The sequence below is a fragment of the Tasmannia lanceolata genome, unplaced genomic scaffold (genome assembly GCF_043159265.1).
Source record: "Tasmannia lanceolata isolate RefF3 unplaced genomic scaffold, GAP_Taslan_0.1 ptg000024l, whole genome shotgun sequence".
Lineage (NCBI taxonomy): Eukaryota > Viridiplantae > Streptophyta > Magnoliopsida > Canellales > Winteraceae > Tasmannia > Tasmannia lanceolata.
Genome location: NW_027518701.1, coordinates 11,887,963 through 11,899,938, shown reverse-complemented (window position 1 = coordinate 11,899,938; position 11,976 = coordinate 11,887,963).

Genomic DNA, 11,976 nt, shown 5'->3' with positions numbered 1-11,976 from the left:
CACACATATAATATTCAATTAAATTCAATTAAATGCTAAAAATCGTGGAAAAATACATAAAAAAATATCAAATAATCCTGGAAAAATCTGAGAATAGTGCACCTACCTGTGATGGAGATTTTGGGTATCCTTTGAATAGGACAAGATTTGAAGGCGGGGATATGGAGGATTTCTCTAGTAGTTTTCTTTAAGTCTTCTTCCTCTCTTTTTTTCCCTTTTGAAAGAAGAGAGCATGGGTATTTATAGGTGAGGGATGAGCCAGGTTGCCATCTTTAGGGCCTAGAGGTGTAGGGTGGAGATTGAGTGATGGAAAAAAGGAAGGGGAAAGAATGGCCAAGATCGGATTTTTCTAGAATATTCTCCCTCTTCTTTGGCATCTTCCATTTAAGCCATGGCTATGTTCAAAATGGCAGGCACTTATGCGGCCAGGATCAAGTACTAAAGATTTAGGAACAATTCAAGGTCCAAGATGATGCCATTTGTCCTTGGAATCTTTGTAGATTTTGGAAGCAAATTTCAAGGCAAAGGAAATGTCCAATTTGGTTGCCTTTGTAGAAAATGGCAATGATTTGGATGGTTGCGATTAACTGCAATCTCCATGTGATCGAAAGAACGGGCGAGATCGGGTCTCCAAATATCCTGAAATCTTTGCAATGATATGGAATAAGATTGGGTGGTTGAGATCAATTTCGATCGAAAGAATGGACGAGATGATGCCTCCAAATCTTCTAGAATCTTGTAAAAGAATTTTCAAATATTTTGAATGTAAAAATTGAAAAATGCGGTTTTCAGGAGATTTTGAAGTCCGATTTTGATAATTCTTTCGCCATTAAAATCGTTGATTTTTCCTCTTTCATTTAAGCCCAATATTGCCATAGAAATATTATTTTTAGAATTTTTGACCAATGCGAGCCGTCGGTTTTTAACAGCGAATCGTTTTTCCAACCATTGATCAAATTGACGATTCGATTGGTCCAACCAACTTGATCAATTTTTGATGAATGATCCTAACCTTTGAAATATGAATTTTGTCAACAATTAAAGTACTGAAAGCATCGTTGTTGATAATTTGGTTAAATTATTTCGACGGCTCTCGTTCACCCACTTTGATCCGTGATTTTTCACTGGGTTTTTGCTCAATTAAGTGACACAATGCTTAATCTGAATTTGAGATTAACCTTGATCGATCTTATTTTGACTAAATGATCACAAATTCTTGGTAAGGAAAGACACCCGGGTCAAGATCTGCCCTTGGTCTAACGATTTACGGAAATCGGGTCTCGGAATGGAATCAGGTCCCGGGCTGTGAAGTGCTCCTAGCTTATTTTGTCCCGATTGAAGATCCGTAAAGTCAGATCGAGACATAATGACATAAAACATATAAATCCATGATAGAGGGGCTCTCACATGGATTTAACACACTAAATTCACCAATCAGGGTATTTTTCAATTTTTCGGATCTAATCATCTCACCAGGTACATCTCTTTATCATTTTGGTTTTTCAGAAAATTTGAGGATGCATATTTTACCAATGAAATTCTACGGATCAATATATTAGGTTATTGCTGGTTAAAGTGTAGCAAAATGAGGGTGTCTACAGCCGGATATAATGTTTAGTGTGTGCATTTGTGCTAGATTTCAATCGGCTCCAAAAGAATTCCTTCTCTAGGCTTCTTAATATCCCGTGTGCCTTTAATCTTAGATTACTCTTGAGAGACCTTAGGTTTTACTTGTTTATCTTATTCTTGAGTGAGAGTGAGAGGTTCTTACATTGTAATTAGCCTACGAAGAGGCAAGTGAGCTCCATCCTTCATTCCTTCTTTGTCGTATTTGGTGAAAGGGGCGCCGTAGTTAAGTCCCTTAGAGCGTTCAAGCTCGGATTGTACTTGGCGGAAGGAACGCCGTATTTAAGTTCCTTAGAAGAAGATTCTTAGTGGATTCCTCAAGAGATCAACTTGGGAAGAGTGGAGTAAGTTTTGGGTTTAAGACCGAACCACTATAAAAATCTTGTGTCAAGCTTCATTGTCTTTTCTCTTCATCTCTTGTGGTAAGTGCTTGAACTCTTGACTCTAAAACTAATTCTTATTCTTTAATCAAACTAAAACTAGAGCAAGATAGTTTTTCAAAATCCTTAAAATTTTAGAAGACACCCAATTCACTCCCTCTTGGGTTGCTAAGTGGAATTTCATGGGTACGACAGGACCGCAGTAATGCGAAATGCTCACATCTGCTCTAGCCTAGCTATGTTATTGTATCCCATTACCTCTGGAAATAGGAGTTGTGAAACTGGTGCGTGGTCTGGAGAGATCAATCCATACCTTTCCTAATAGGAGTTGTGAAACTGGATTTTACCATATCTAGTAGGATCTGTGAAACTAGAGAGACCTTTGTGAGTAGAGGTGATGAAACTGTCAGTGACTATGTTGGACTGATCATCGACTTTTGCCAGTAGGGGATGTGAAGCTGGACTCAAATTTTCAGTTACTCAGAAGGTGACAGTGACCATAGCTATGGCTAGTGGGAAGTTAGTTGTTTTATACATTGTGTGGTGAAAACTTGTTATGATTTCTACTACTGCTTCCAATATATATAACACATTATGCAATGCAGGTTTGCAAAATAACCAATGCTTTTCAAATGTTTTTGTTCATGATTTGTTGCATGCGTGAACCATCCTCTATAGGATACATGTCTACATATTGAGCATTAGCTCACTTTGATATTATATATATTTTTTATATCCCGAGGAGTAGCTTTGTTAGCCTAAGGGTTTCCATGGGTTCATCCAATCACCATGTTTTGATGATCAACAAACACAAATTGATTAGTTCTTTTATGGACTATTATATTGCCTTGGAGTGTTGTGCTATAAACAAGCCATTCACAGGTCAATCCGTACAAGCACACCACCATCATGGCCAAAAGCTTGAGGATGAACAATTCAACTAAAGGAGCTAGAACAAACTCGGATCATCATTCCTTGAAGGTACAATCAAGGTGGAGCTCCAATTCAAGCATCCAAAGCAAGTGAACATTCAAAGGAACGTCATTGAAGGCAAAAGCTTGAGGATCATCATGCGCAAAGGTCAAATGAGCTTGAACACATTGGCGGCATAATCCTTGGAAGATGTCCAAGCAAGAAGCTCAAGTTGAAGATCCCACATGATATACAAAGATCAATGAAGGTTAGTTGAAGAAGTGTTCAAGAGAGTGCGTAGAATGGTAGATTGTACACTCCATCTCTTGTGATTTCTTCTAACGTCAAGGCACTCATAAAAGTACCTAAAACTCACTTAAAAATAAACTAAAATATTTTCAAAAGTGACCCAAAATCAAGTGGTCCCAAAGCCCAAGTGTTAAGTTAAGTTTCAAAATGGAAAGACATGAAATTAGCACTTGAAAATAGATCCAGCATATATCCTTTCATAACTGGTCCAAAATATTTTGAAATATTTTAAAAAATATTTTTAACAGAAAGATCTCATCGTTTTCATTTAAATCAAGTATAAGAGCGTCGAAATCCGATAAAAACGAATTTTACAAGTTGGGAGCTAAAAGTTGGAAATCTAGGTACGGAATTCCGGGGGTCCCATGGAGTTCCATGCCCGGAATTGTGTAGAACTCCGTGTTCCGTGAAGTGTTCTGGCACTTAAAAATATAGTCGTTGGAGTTCTCAAAGTTGCACAGAATTATCGTTTTGCCCCTGTAACGACTAGTTTTGATTTTTGGCTATATATATGGGTTTAAACTTGGATTTTAATTTAAGAAAAAGGTTTCCTAACATATCTAAGGCCTATACAAACACTTGTAAACCTCATTTTCTTTGAACGTCTCTCTCCACCTCATTTGTGCCTTGATCTTGATTAAACCCTTTCAAGAGTGGATTAAGCTTTACCTGTAATCTTCTTTGAGAGATTTTTTGTGTGAGCTTCAACTTGTAATCAAGCCTACATAGAGGCTATATATTCTTCTTATTTCTTTAAGATTCTAAAGAGGGTCTTCGATTAAGCCCGCTAAGAAAGGTAAACCAAGATTGTAAGAGGGTTTTACGCTTCGGCCCTTGAGAAAGGAGAAGCTTGCTTGTAAGAGGGTCTTACGCTTCGGCTCAAGAAAGGTGAAGCTTGTTGATTGTAATTGGCTCATTGATCCAGCCATTTAAAGGATGATGGTGATAGTGGATACCTTTGAGTACAACCTCAAGAAGAGTGGATGTAGGCCTTGCGTTTGAAGGTCGAACTACTTTAAATCTTGTGGGCAATCTATTCTACTTCTTGGTGACTCACTCTATCCCTACTCTTTTATTTGTGCTTTCTTGTGGTTTGCATTTACTCTGTTCTAGTTACCTGACCATATTACAAAAAGAAAAATAGATTAATATTGGGTAATCCATAGCTATATTCCTTTTTAGGCTAATTACAACTTAATCAAGTTTGTGAGTTAACTAGGATATTAAGTGTTCATAATTTCTATCTTTTCTATTCAAACTTACTTGATTAAGCGAAAGATAAAACTAGGGTGAACTTAGATAAGTTTTTAAAAGGTAAAATTTTACAAGACAACCAATTCACCCCCCTCTTGGTTGCCCAACTGTGATTTCACTTGGTATTAGAGCTTAGGCTCTTATAGAGGCTTGCATTTAAAAACATACAAGAGAACGATCTAATTGCAACCTAATGACATCTAGACTTCCATACTTTGATGGAACCGACTATGGATCTTGGTGGATCCATATGAGGTTTTATCTAAAGAGTTTAGATAATGAATTAATAAAAGTAATTGAAAATGGCTTTGTATTAAACTCTAAATCTAAGAGAATTAGTGAATATGATAAAATATTATATTACTTCAACTCAAAAGCTATGAATGCCATATGTTGTGCCTTACCTTCTCATATATTTGATAAAATAGCTAATTGTAAAAATGCCAAAGAAATATGGACCTCACTTGAAAATATTTTTAATGTAAAATATTTTATGGCATTAGAAAACAATAATGAAGAAAATTGTAATTTAGATCGGGATGAGCCTCTTACTATTGATGAACTTCTTGATGAATGTAAGAAACTAAATGACGCCTTAAATCTTGAAGTCTCCAAGAATCAAAAACTTAAAAACTCTCTCAACTCAATTTCCGAGGAATTTGAAGAATTCCAAAATAATTATCAAAATTTGCTGAAAGAAGAAAGGGAGTTAATTGAAAATAATAAAAAAATAGAAAAGGAAATAGAGGAATTAAAACTAAAAGAAGAGAAACTAAGGATAAACACATCTCATGAAATAAATGTTCTAAAAGAAGAGATTGAATAGATAAAACTAGAAAAAGAAAAACTTTTGTTGGAACATCATAGGCTACAAGAAGAAAGTGCTAAACATGATTATGACCATTGACACTCTTGTAGTTAATCGTATTCGTGTGCCTATTCTTCTATGTCATGCTCTTTGAAAGCCCAAGGGTCTACTTTCCAATCTTGTTTTGATGATTCTAAACATAATTGATTGTGTTTTTGAATACTAATCAATTTGCTTTGAAGTGTTGTGTTAAAGATAGGATTGATCATTGAAGAAACCAACACACGACATGGTCATGCTTGAAGATGTACCCAACAAGAGTCATCACTCAAGCAAGTATACAAAGATGGAAGATCAATTGAAGACCAAAGCTAAAGAGGAATTGAAGGTTGCATAGGTATCATTGTACATCCCTTCTCTTTAGATTTTCAAGTCAAGGCAAAGTGTTTTCAAAATGTTTTTCAAAGAACACTTAAAGAACTTTAAAGGTTTAGTGAATGATTATGTGGTGGACCAACATGTTGGGACCCTCCGAACTCCGAGAAATGGTCCAGTAGCTTCTGGCCATTTTCTCGGAACTCCGAGAAATGGTCCAGTAGAATATTTTGTTCTTCTGGCCGTTCTCTCGGAACTCCGAGAATATTTCTCGGAGCTCCGAGAATGGTTCTCGGAACTCCGAGAACCTCGCGACAGACCAAAAACTAGCCGTTGGGATTTAAATTAACTTGTGATTTTTGATATCCACACCCCCAAACGGTCATATTATTTGGTGAGGCTATATATACAACATCTAGAGGATTCATTTCGTCTCTCTTGATGATTTGAAAACCTCCTTAAGCATTGAAGAAAACTTGCAACCCATTTTGTGCTTAAGATTTGATTTTTTCCAAACTTGTCTTGCACTTGCAAATTTATTGAGTTGGGATTCTTAGAGCTTTCACTTGCAACTACCATCATTGAAGAGCAATCAAGGATCTACAAAGAGCATCAAGCTTTCAAGAAGAAGCCAAGCTATTCAATCTTCACTTCTTGTATAGGTGGCTAGGGCATTCCTTATTTTAATTCCCTAGAGAGCAACCGCTTAGAACTCGGTGGAGAAGGAGAGTCTTTGTAAAGGTGTAAGGGCATCCTCATTTAATATCCCTTGGAAGTGTAACCGCCTCGGAGCCGGGCATCGTGGAGGTCTCCAATAGTGGAAATCCTTAAGGACGATCTTAAGAAGAGTTGAGTAGGGCTTTGCCCGAACCACTATACATCGGTGTGTTCTTTCTTGTCTTGCATTTCCATTATTAATTTTTGGTTTGGCATTTTATTTTGTTTCTAATTATTTGCACTAACCAAATATTTAATTAAGTGAAGAAAATTCCAATTAGGTGCACAAGAAATTTTCAAAAGGGATAATTTAGTATTAAAATTCAATTCACCCCCCCTCTTGTTTATTTCAATTGGTATCAGAGCCTCGTCTCTAATTTTTAGAAAACCCTAACCGGTCTAGAGTAAAGATTCTAAAATGGCAAACTACCCTCAACACCATGAAGGTTATTCAAACACTAGGCCACCTTATTTTGATGGAACAAACTATGGTTTTTGGAAAACTAAAATGAAAATCTTTTTAACCCAAGATTATCAAATGTGGAGAGCCATTAATAATGAATACATATTACCCACAAGAAACCTAAATGATTGGACCGAAGCCGAACAACAAGCTTCGAATTATAATGCCAAAGCCATGAATTCCCTTATTTGTCCTCTATCTCCCGGAGAATTCAATAGAGTATCAAATTTGAATTCGGCTAAGGAAATTTGGGACACTTTGGAAGTCACCCATGAGGGAACCAATCAAGTCAAAGAATCTAAAATGAACCATCTCTTTCGGCAATATGAACTCTTTCAAATGACACCCGATGAAACAATTGCCGACATGTACTCTAGGTTCACCAATCTTGTAAATGGACTAAGGGGACTTGAAAAACAATTTTCAAATAGAGACTTAGTGACCAAGATTCTTAGGTCCCTACCTTTGTCATGGGAATCCAAAACCTCCGCAATCACCGAAGCCAAGGACATGAACACATTGAACCTAGATGAACTAATAGGGTCCTTGATCACTCATGAGATGATTTTCAAAACAAAAGCACCCGAAATTGAAACTAAAAGTGAAAAAGGAAAATGTGTTGCTTTTGCTTGTAATGTAGGTGAAAATGAAGATACAAAGGAAGACATGGAAGATGAAGTTGCCCTCCTAACAAGAAGGATCAAATTCTTACAAAGGAACATGGGAGGCATGCGAAATAGAAGAACTAATCCCCCATTCAAGAAGAAAGAAGAACTTGGTGATGGGTCTTCTCAACCCCGATGCTACGGTTGCAAGAAGCTTGGACACATTCGCCCGGATTGTCCACTCAACAATGAACCTACTTCAAACAACCGCTTCAAGAGAAGAGAAGGCAAGAAAGGAATGACCGCCACGTGGGATGAAGAAATTGAAATTGAAGGCGAACAAAATGATGGCGAAGATTGCTTGATAGCAAAGAACGTGTGCTTCATGGCCTCAACAAACGACAATAACGAGGTAAACACTCTAAATGATGTCGTTGTTTTGAAAGAAGTTCTTGATTCCTTACAAAGTGCAAATGATGAACTTGAAATTCAATTTGATAAAATTGCTTCACTTGAAAACTCTCTTGCTAACATGACAAAAGAATTTGGTTGGTTAAAGAAAGATCATGAATTTTTAGATGATAAAAATGAAAAATACAAAGTAGAAATTCATGAGTTAAATGCTTCTATCACCATTTTGAATGAAAATCGACAAGAGCTTTCGATTGAAAACAACAAGCTAAAGCATGAAAATGGTAAAATATCTTTTGAATATGATGAACTAAAGAAACTATTTGAAAAATTTGAACATAGTTCACTGAAATTGGATAGGCTTGTTAACATTCAAAGAATGCCACATGATAAAAGTGGACTTGGTCTTAAATGGAATACTACAATATCCAACTATAAAAACAAAATTTTAAAGGCTTCTTCTAATAGTACCAAAACTTGCTTTTATTGTGGTTTAGAAGGTCATTATAAAATTGCTTGCATGCATGCTAAACAAGATAAAATTAAATTGAACTCTAAAGTAAAAACAAATGAACATAGCAAGATTAGGAAGATTTGGGTACCCAAAGGATCTCACTTGCCTATTCATATGTAGGTATGCCTTAAAAGCCATAACAAGAAGAACACATGGTACCTTGATAGTGGATGCTCTAGACATATGACCGGAGACCTTACTCAATTCGCATCCCTATCACTCAATGATGGTGGAGACGTTACCTTTGGACATGATAAGAAAGGAAAAGTCAAAGGTGAAGGCACCATAGGTAACTCTACCTCTCTCATACATGATGTACTATTTGTTGATGGCTTATCCCATAATCTTATTAGCATTAGTCAATTATGTGATAATGGTTTTGAAGTTGTCTTCAATCCCGATAAATGCATTGTTAAAAATAAGATAGATGGAGAAGTAAAATTCATAGGTTCTAGAGACAATAATATTTACACAATTGGACTAGATGATCTTAGACTCCAAAATGTGACTTGTCTTAATGCCATTAGTGAGAATTCTTGGCTATGGCATAGGAGGTTGGGTCACGCTGGAATGGATCTCATTTCGACCCTATCCTCAAAAGAAAGTGTTAGAGGATTGCCTAAGTTCAAATACATCAAAGATCACATTTGTAGAACTTGTCAATTAGGAAAACAATTGAAAAGCTCATTTGCACCTAAAAACATGATTTCAACTTCCTACCCCTTGGAGCTACTTCATATGGATCTTTTTGGACCAATGAAGACAAGTAGCCTAGGTGGAAAGAGGTACGTGTTCGTAGTTGTGGATGACTACTCACGGTTTACTTGGGTCATATTTCTAGCACACAAAGATAAAACTTATGGAAACTTCCTTACATTATGCAATCAAATACAAAATGAAAAAGGTGTTGCTATCTCTTACATTAGAAGTGATCATGGAACGGAATTTGAAAATGTACATTTTGACACTTACTGTAATGAACATGGCATAAAACATAATTTTTCCGCACCTAGAACACCTCAACAAAATGGAGTAGTAGAGAGAAAGAATCGAACTCTCCAAGAAATGGCTAGAACTATGTTGCATGAAAATGATCTCCCTAGATATTTTTGGGCGGAAGCGGTTAGCACCGCTTGCTATATCATAAACAGGGTATATTTAAGGCCAATTTCTAAGAAGACACCTTATGAGGTTTGGAAAAACTTGAAACCAAATATAAGCTATTTTAGAGTGTTTGGATGTAAATGCTTCATTTTGAACATTAAAGAAAATTTACACAAATTCGATAAGAAGTCGGATGATGGAGTATTCTTAGGGTATTCGTCACATAGCAAGGCATATAGAGTATTTAATCGAAGAACCCTAGTTGTAGAAGAATCCATGCATGTGACATTTGATGAAAGAGAGCCAACACCTCAAGAAATACCACATGATGAGGATGAACCCATTGAACATCTTTTTTCCAAAATTGAGTGCTCCTCCTCATGCATCTACAAGTCATACATTACCTAGTGAGGAAGTAGAAAATGAAAATGATGACTCATTGCCTAGGGATAGGAGAACATTGGTAGATCATCCTGAATCCCAAATTTTAGGTGATGCCACATCGCCAGTGAGAACTAGATCATACTATCGTAGTGTGAGCAACAACTTGACGTTCCTATCCGAATTAGAACCAAAATCCATCAAGGAAGCTGAAAAGGATGAATATTGGTTGATGGACATGCAAGAAGAGTTAAGTCAATTCGAAAGGAACAAGGTGTGGATGCTAGTGCCTAGACCTAGTGATCATCCAGTCATTGGCACGAGATGGGTGTATAGAAATAAATTGGATGAAAATGGAATTATCACTAGAAATAAAGCTAGGTTGGTAGCCCAAGGGTACAATCAGGAGGAGAGAATAGACTATGATGAGACATTTGCTCTTGTTGCCCGTATGGAGGCTATTAAGATACTCTTGGCATATGCATCCCATAAAGGATTTAAATTATATCAAATGGATGTCAAAAGTGCCTTCCTAAATGGCTATATCCAAGAGGAAGTGTATGTTGAGCAACCTCCAGGTTTTGAAGACTTCAAACATCCAAATCATGTCTTCAGGCTTGATAAAGCTTTATATGGATTAAAGCAAGCTCCTAGAGCTTGGTATGAGAGGCTTTGCACTTTCTTGGTTGAAAAGGGATTTGAGATGGGAAAGGTGGATAAAACATTGTTTATCAAAAGAGAAAATCAAGATATCCTCCTTGTCCAGATCTATGTGGATGATACCATCTGTGGCTCAACTAATCAAAAATTGTGTGATGAATTTGCAACCTTAATGAAAAATGAATTTAAAATGAGCATGATGGGTGAGTTAACCTATTTCTTAGGACTCCAAATTAAACAATACAAAAATAGAATATTTTTAAATCAAGAAAAATATACAAAGGAGTTATTAAAGAAGTATGGCATGGATAGCAGTAAGATATCAAGAATTCCCATGAGTACTACGGCTAAGCTAGAAAAGGATGAATTTGGAAAATCTGTGGATCAGAAATTGTATAGGGGTATGATAGGTAGTTTGCTCTATTTGACAGCCAGCAGACCAGACATTATGTTTACTGTCTGTCTCTGTGCTCGATTTCAATCGGATCCTAAAGAGTCTCACCTATCAGCAGTTAAGAAGATCTTCAAGTACTTAAGAGGAACCCAAAGTCTAGGACTGTGGTATGAAAGATCATCTTCCTTCACTCTCATCGGATATTCAGATGCAGACTTTGCTGGATGTAGAGTAGATAGGAAAAGCACTAGTGGGACTTGCCAATTCTTGGGAAAATCACTTGTTTCATGGTTTAGCAAGAAGCAAAATTCAGTAGCTCTGTCCACAATAGAAGCAGAATATGTGGCAGGTGGAGCTTGCTGTGCTCAAGTCCTATGGATGAAAAGCACCTTGATGGACTATGCAATCAAAATGGAAAATATTCTCATCCAATGTGACAATACTAGTGCTATAAGCTTAACAAAGAACCCCATACAACACTCAAGAACAAAACACATTGAGATTAGGCACCACTTCATCAGAGATCACTCACAAAAAGGGGATATTTGCTTAAAATATATCAACACTGAAAATCAATTAGCGGATATTTTTACAAAACCCCTTAGTGATGATAGAATTTGTTATATCCGAAGTGCCTTAAACATTTGGAGTGCAGATCAAGTCAAAGAAATTGCCAAATAAATACTTTGTGTCTTTCACCAGCTTATCTATATAGTATTTATACATATCATCTTTGTTTGGTAGTATCTGCATGAATGAGATGTCAAATATTAATCTTAAAAATCACTCAATTGATACTCTTAGCCTTCTTAGTTTTCTAAGTTGGAGAGGTATCTTCACTTTAATTAAAAATACCTAATAATTTGACATTTGTCAACATCTTGATCATGAACAGGTATATGTGCATTACTTGGCTATATATTTCTATATTCCATAAGCATTGATTTAGGGGGAGTTATCTACTCCTAAATTTTTTTTTACACCCTTTCTGTCGACGACAAAAGGGGGAGAAGGTTTGAAATTGATTATCTATTCAATTGACTATATGCACCACATGCTTATA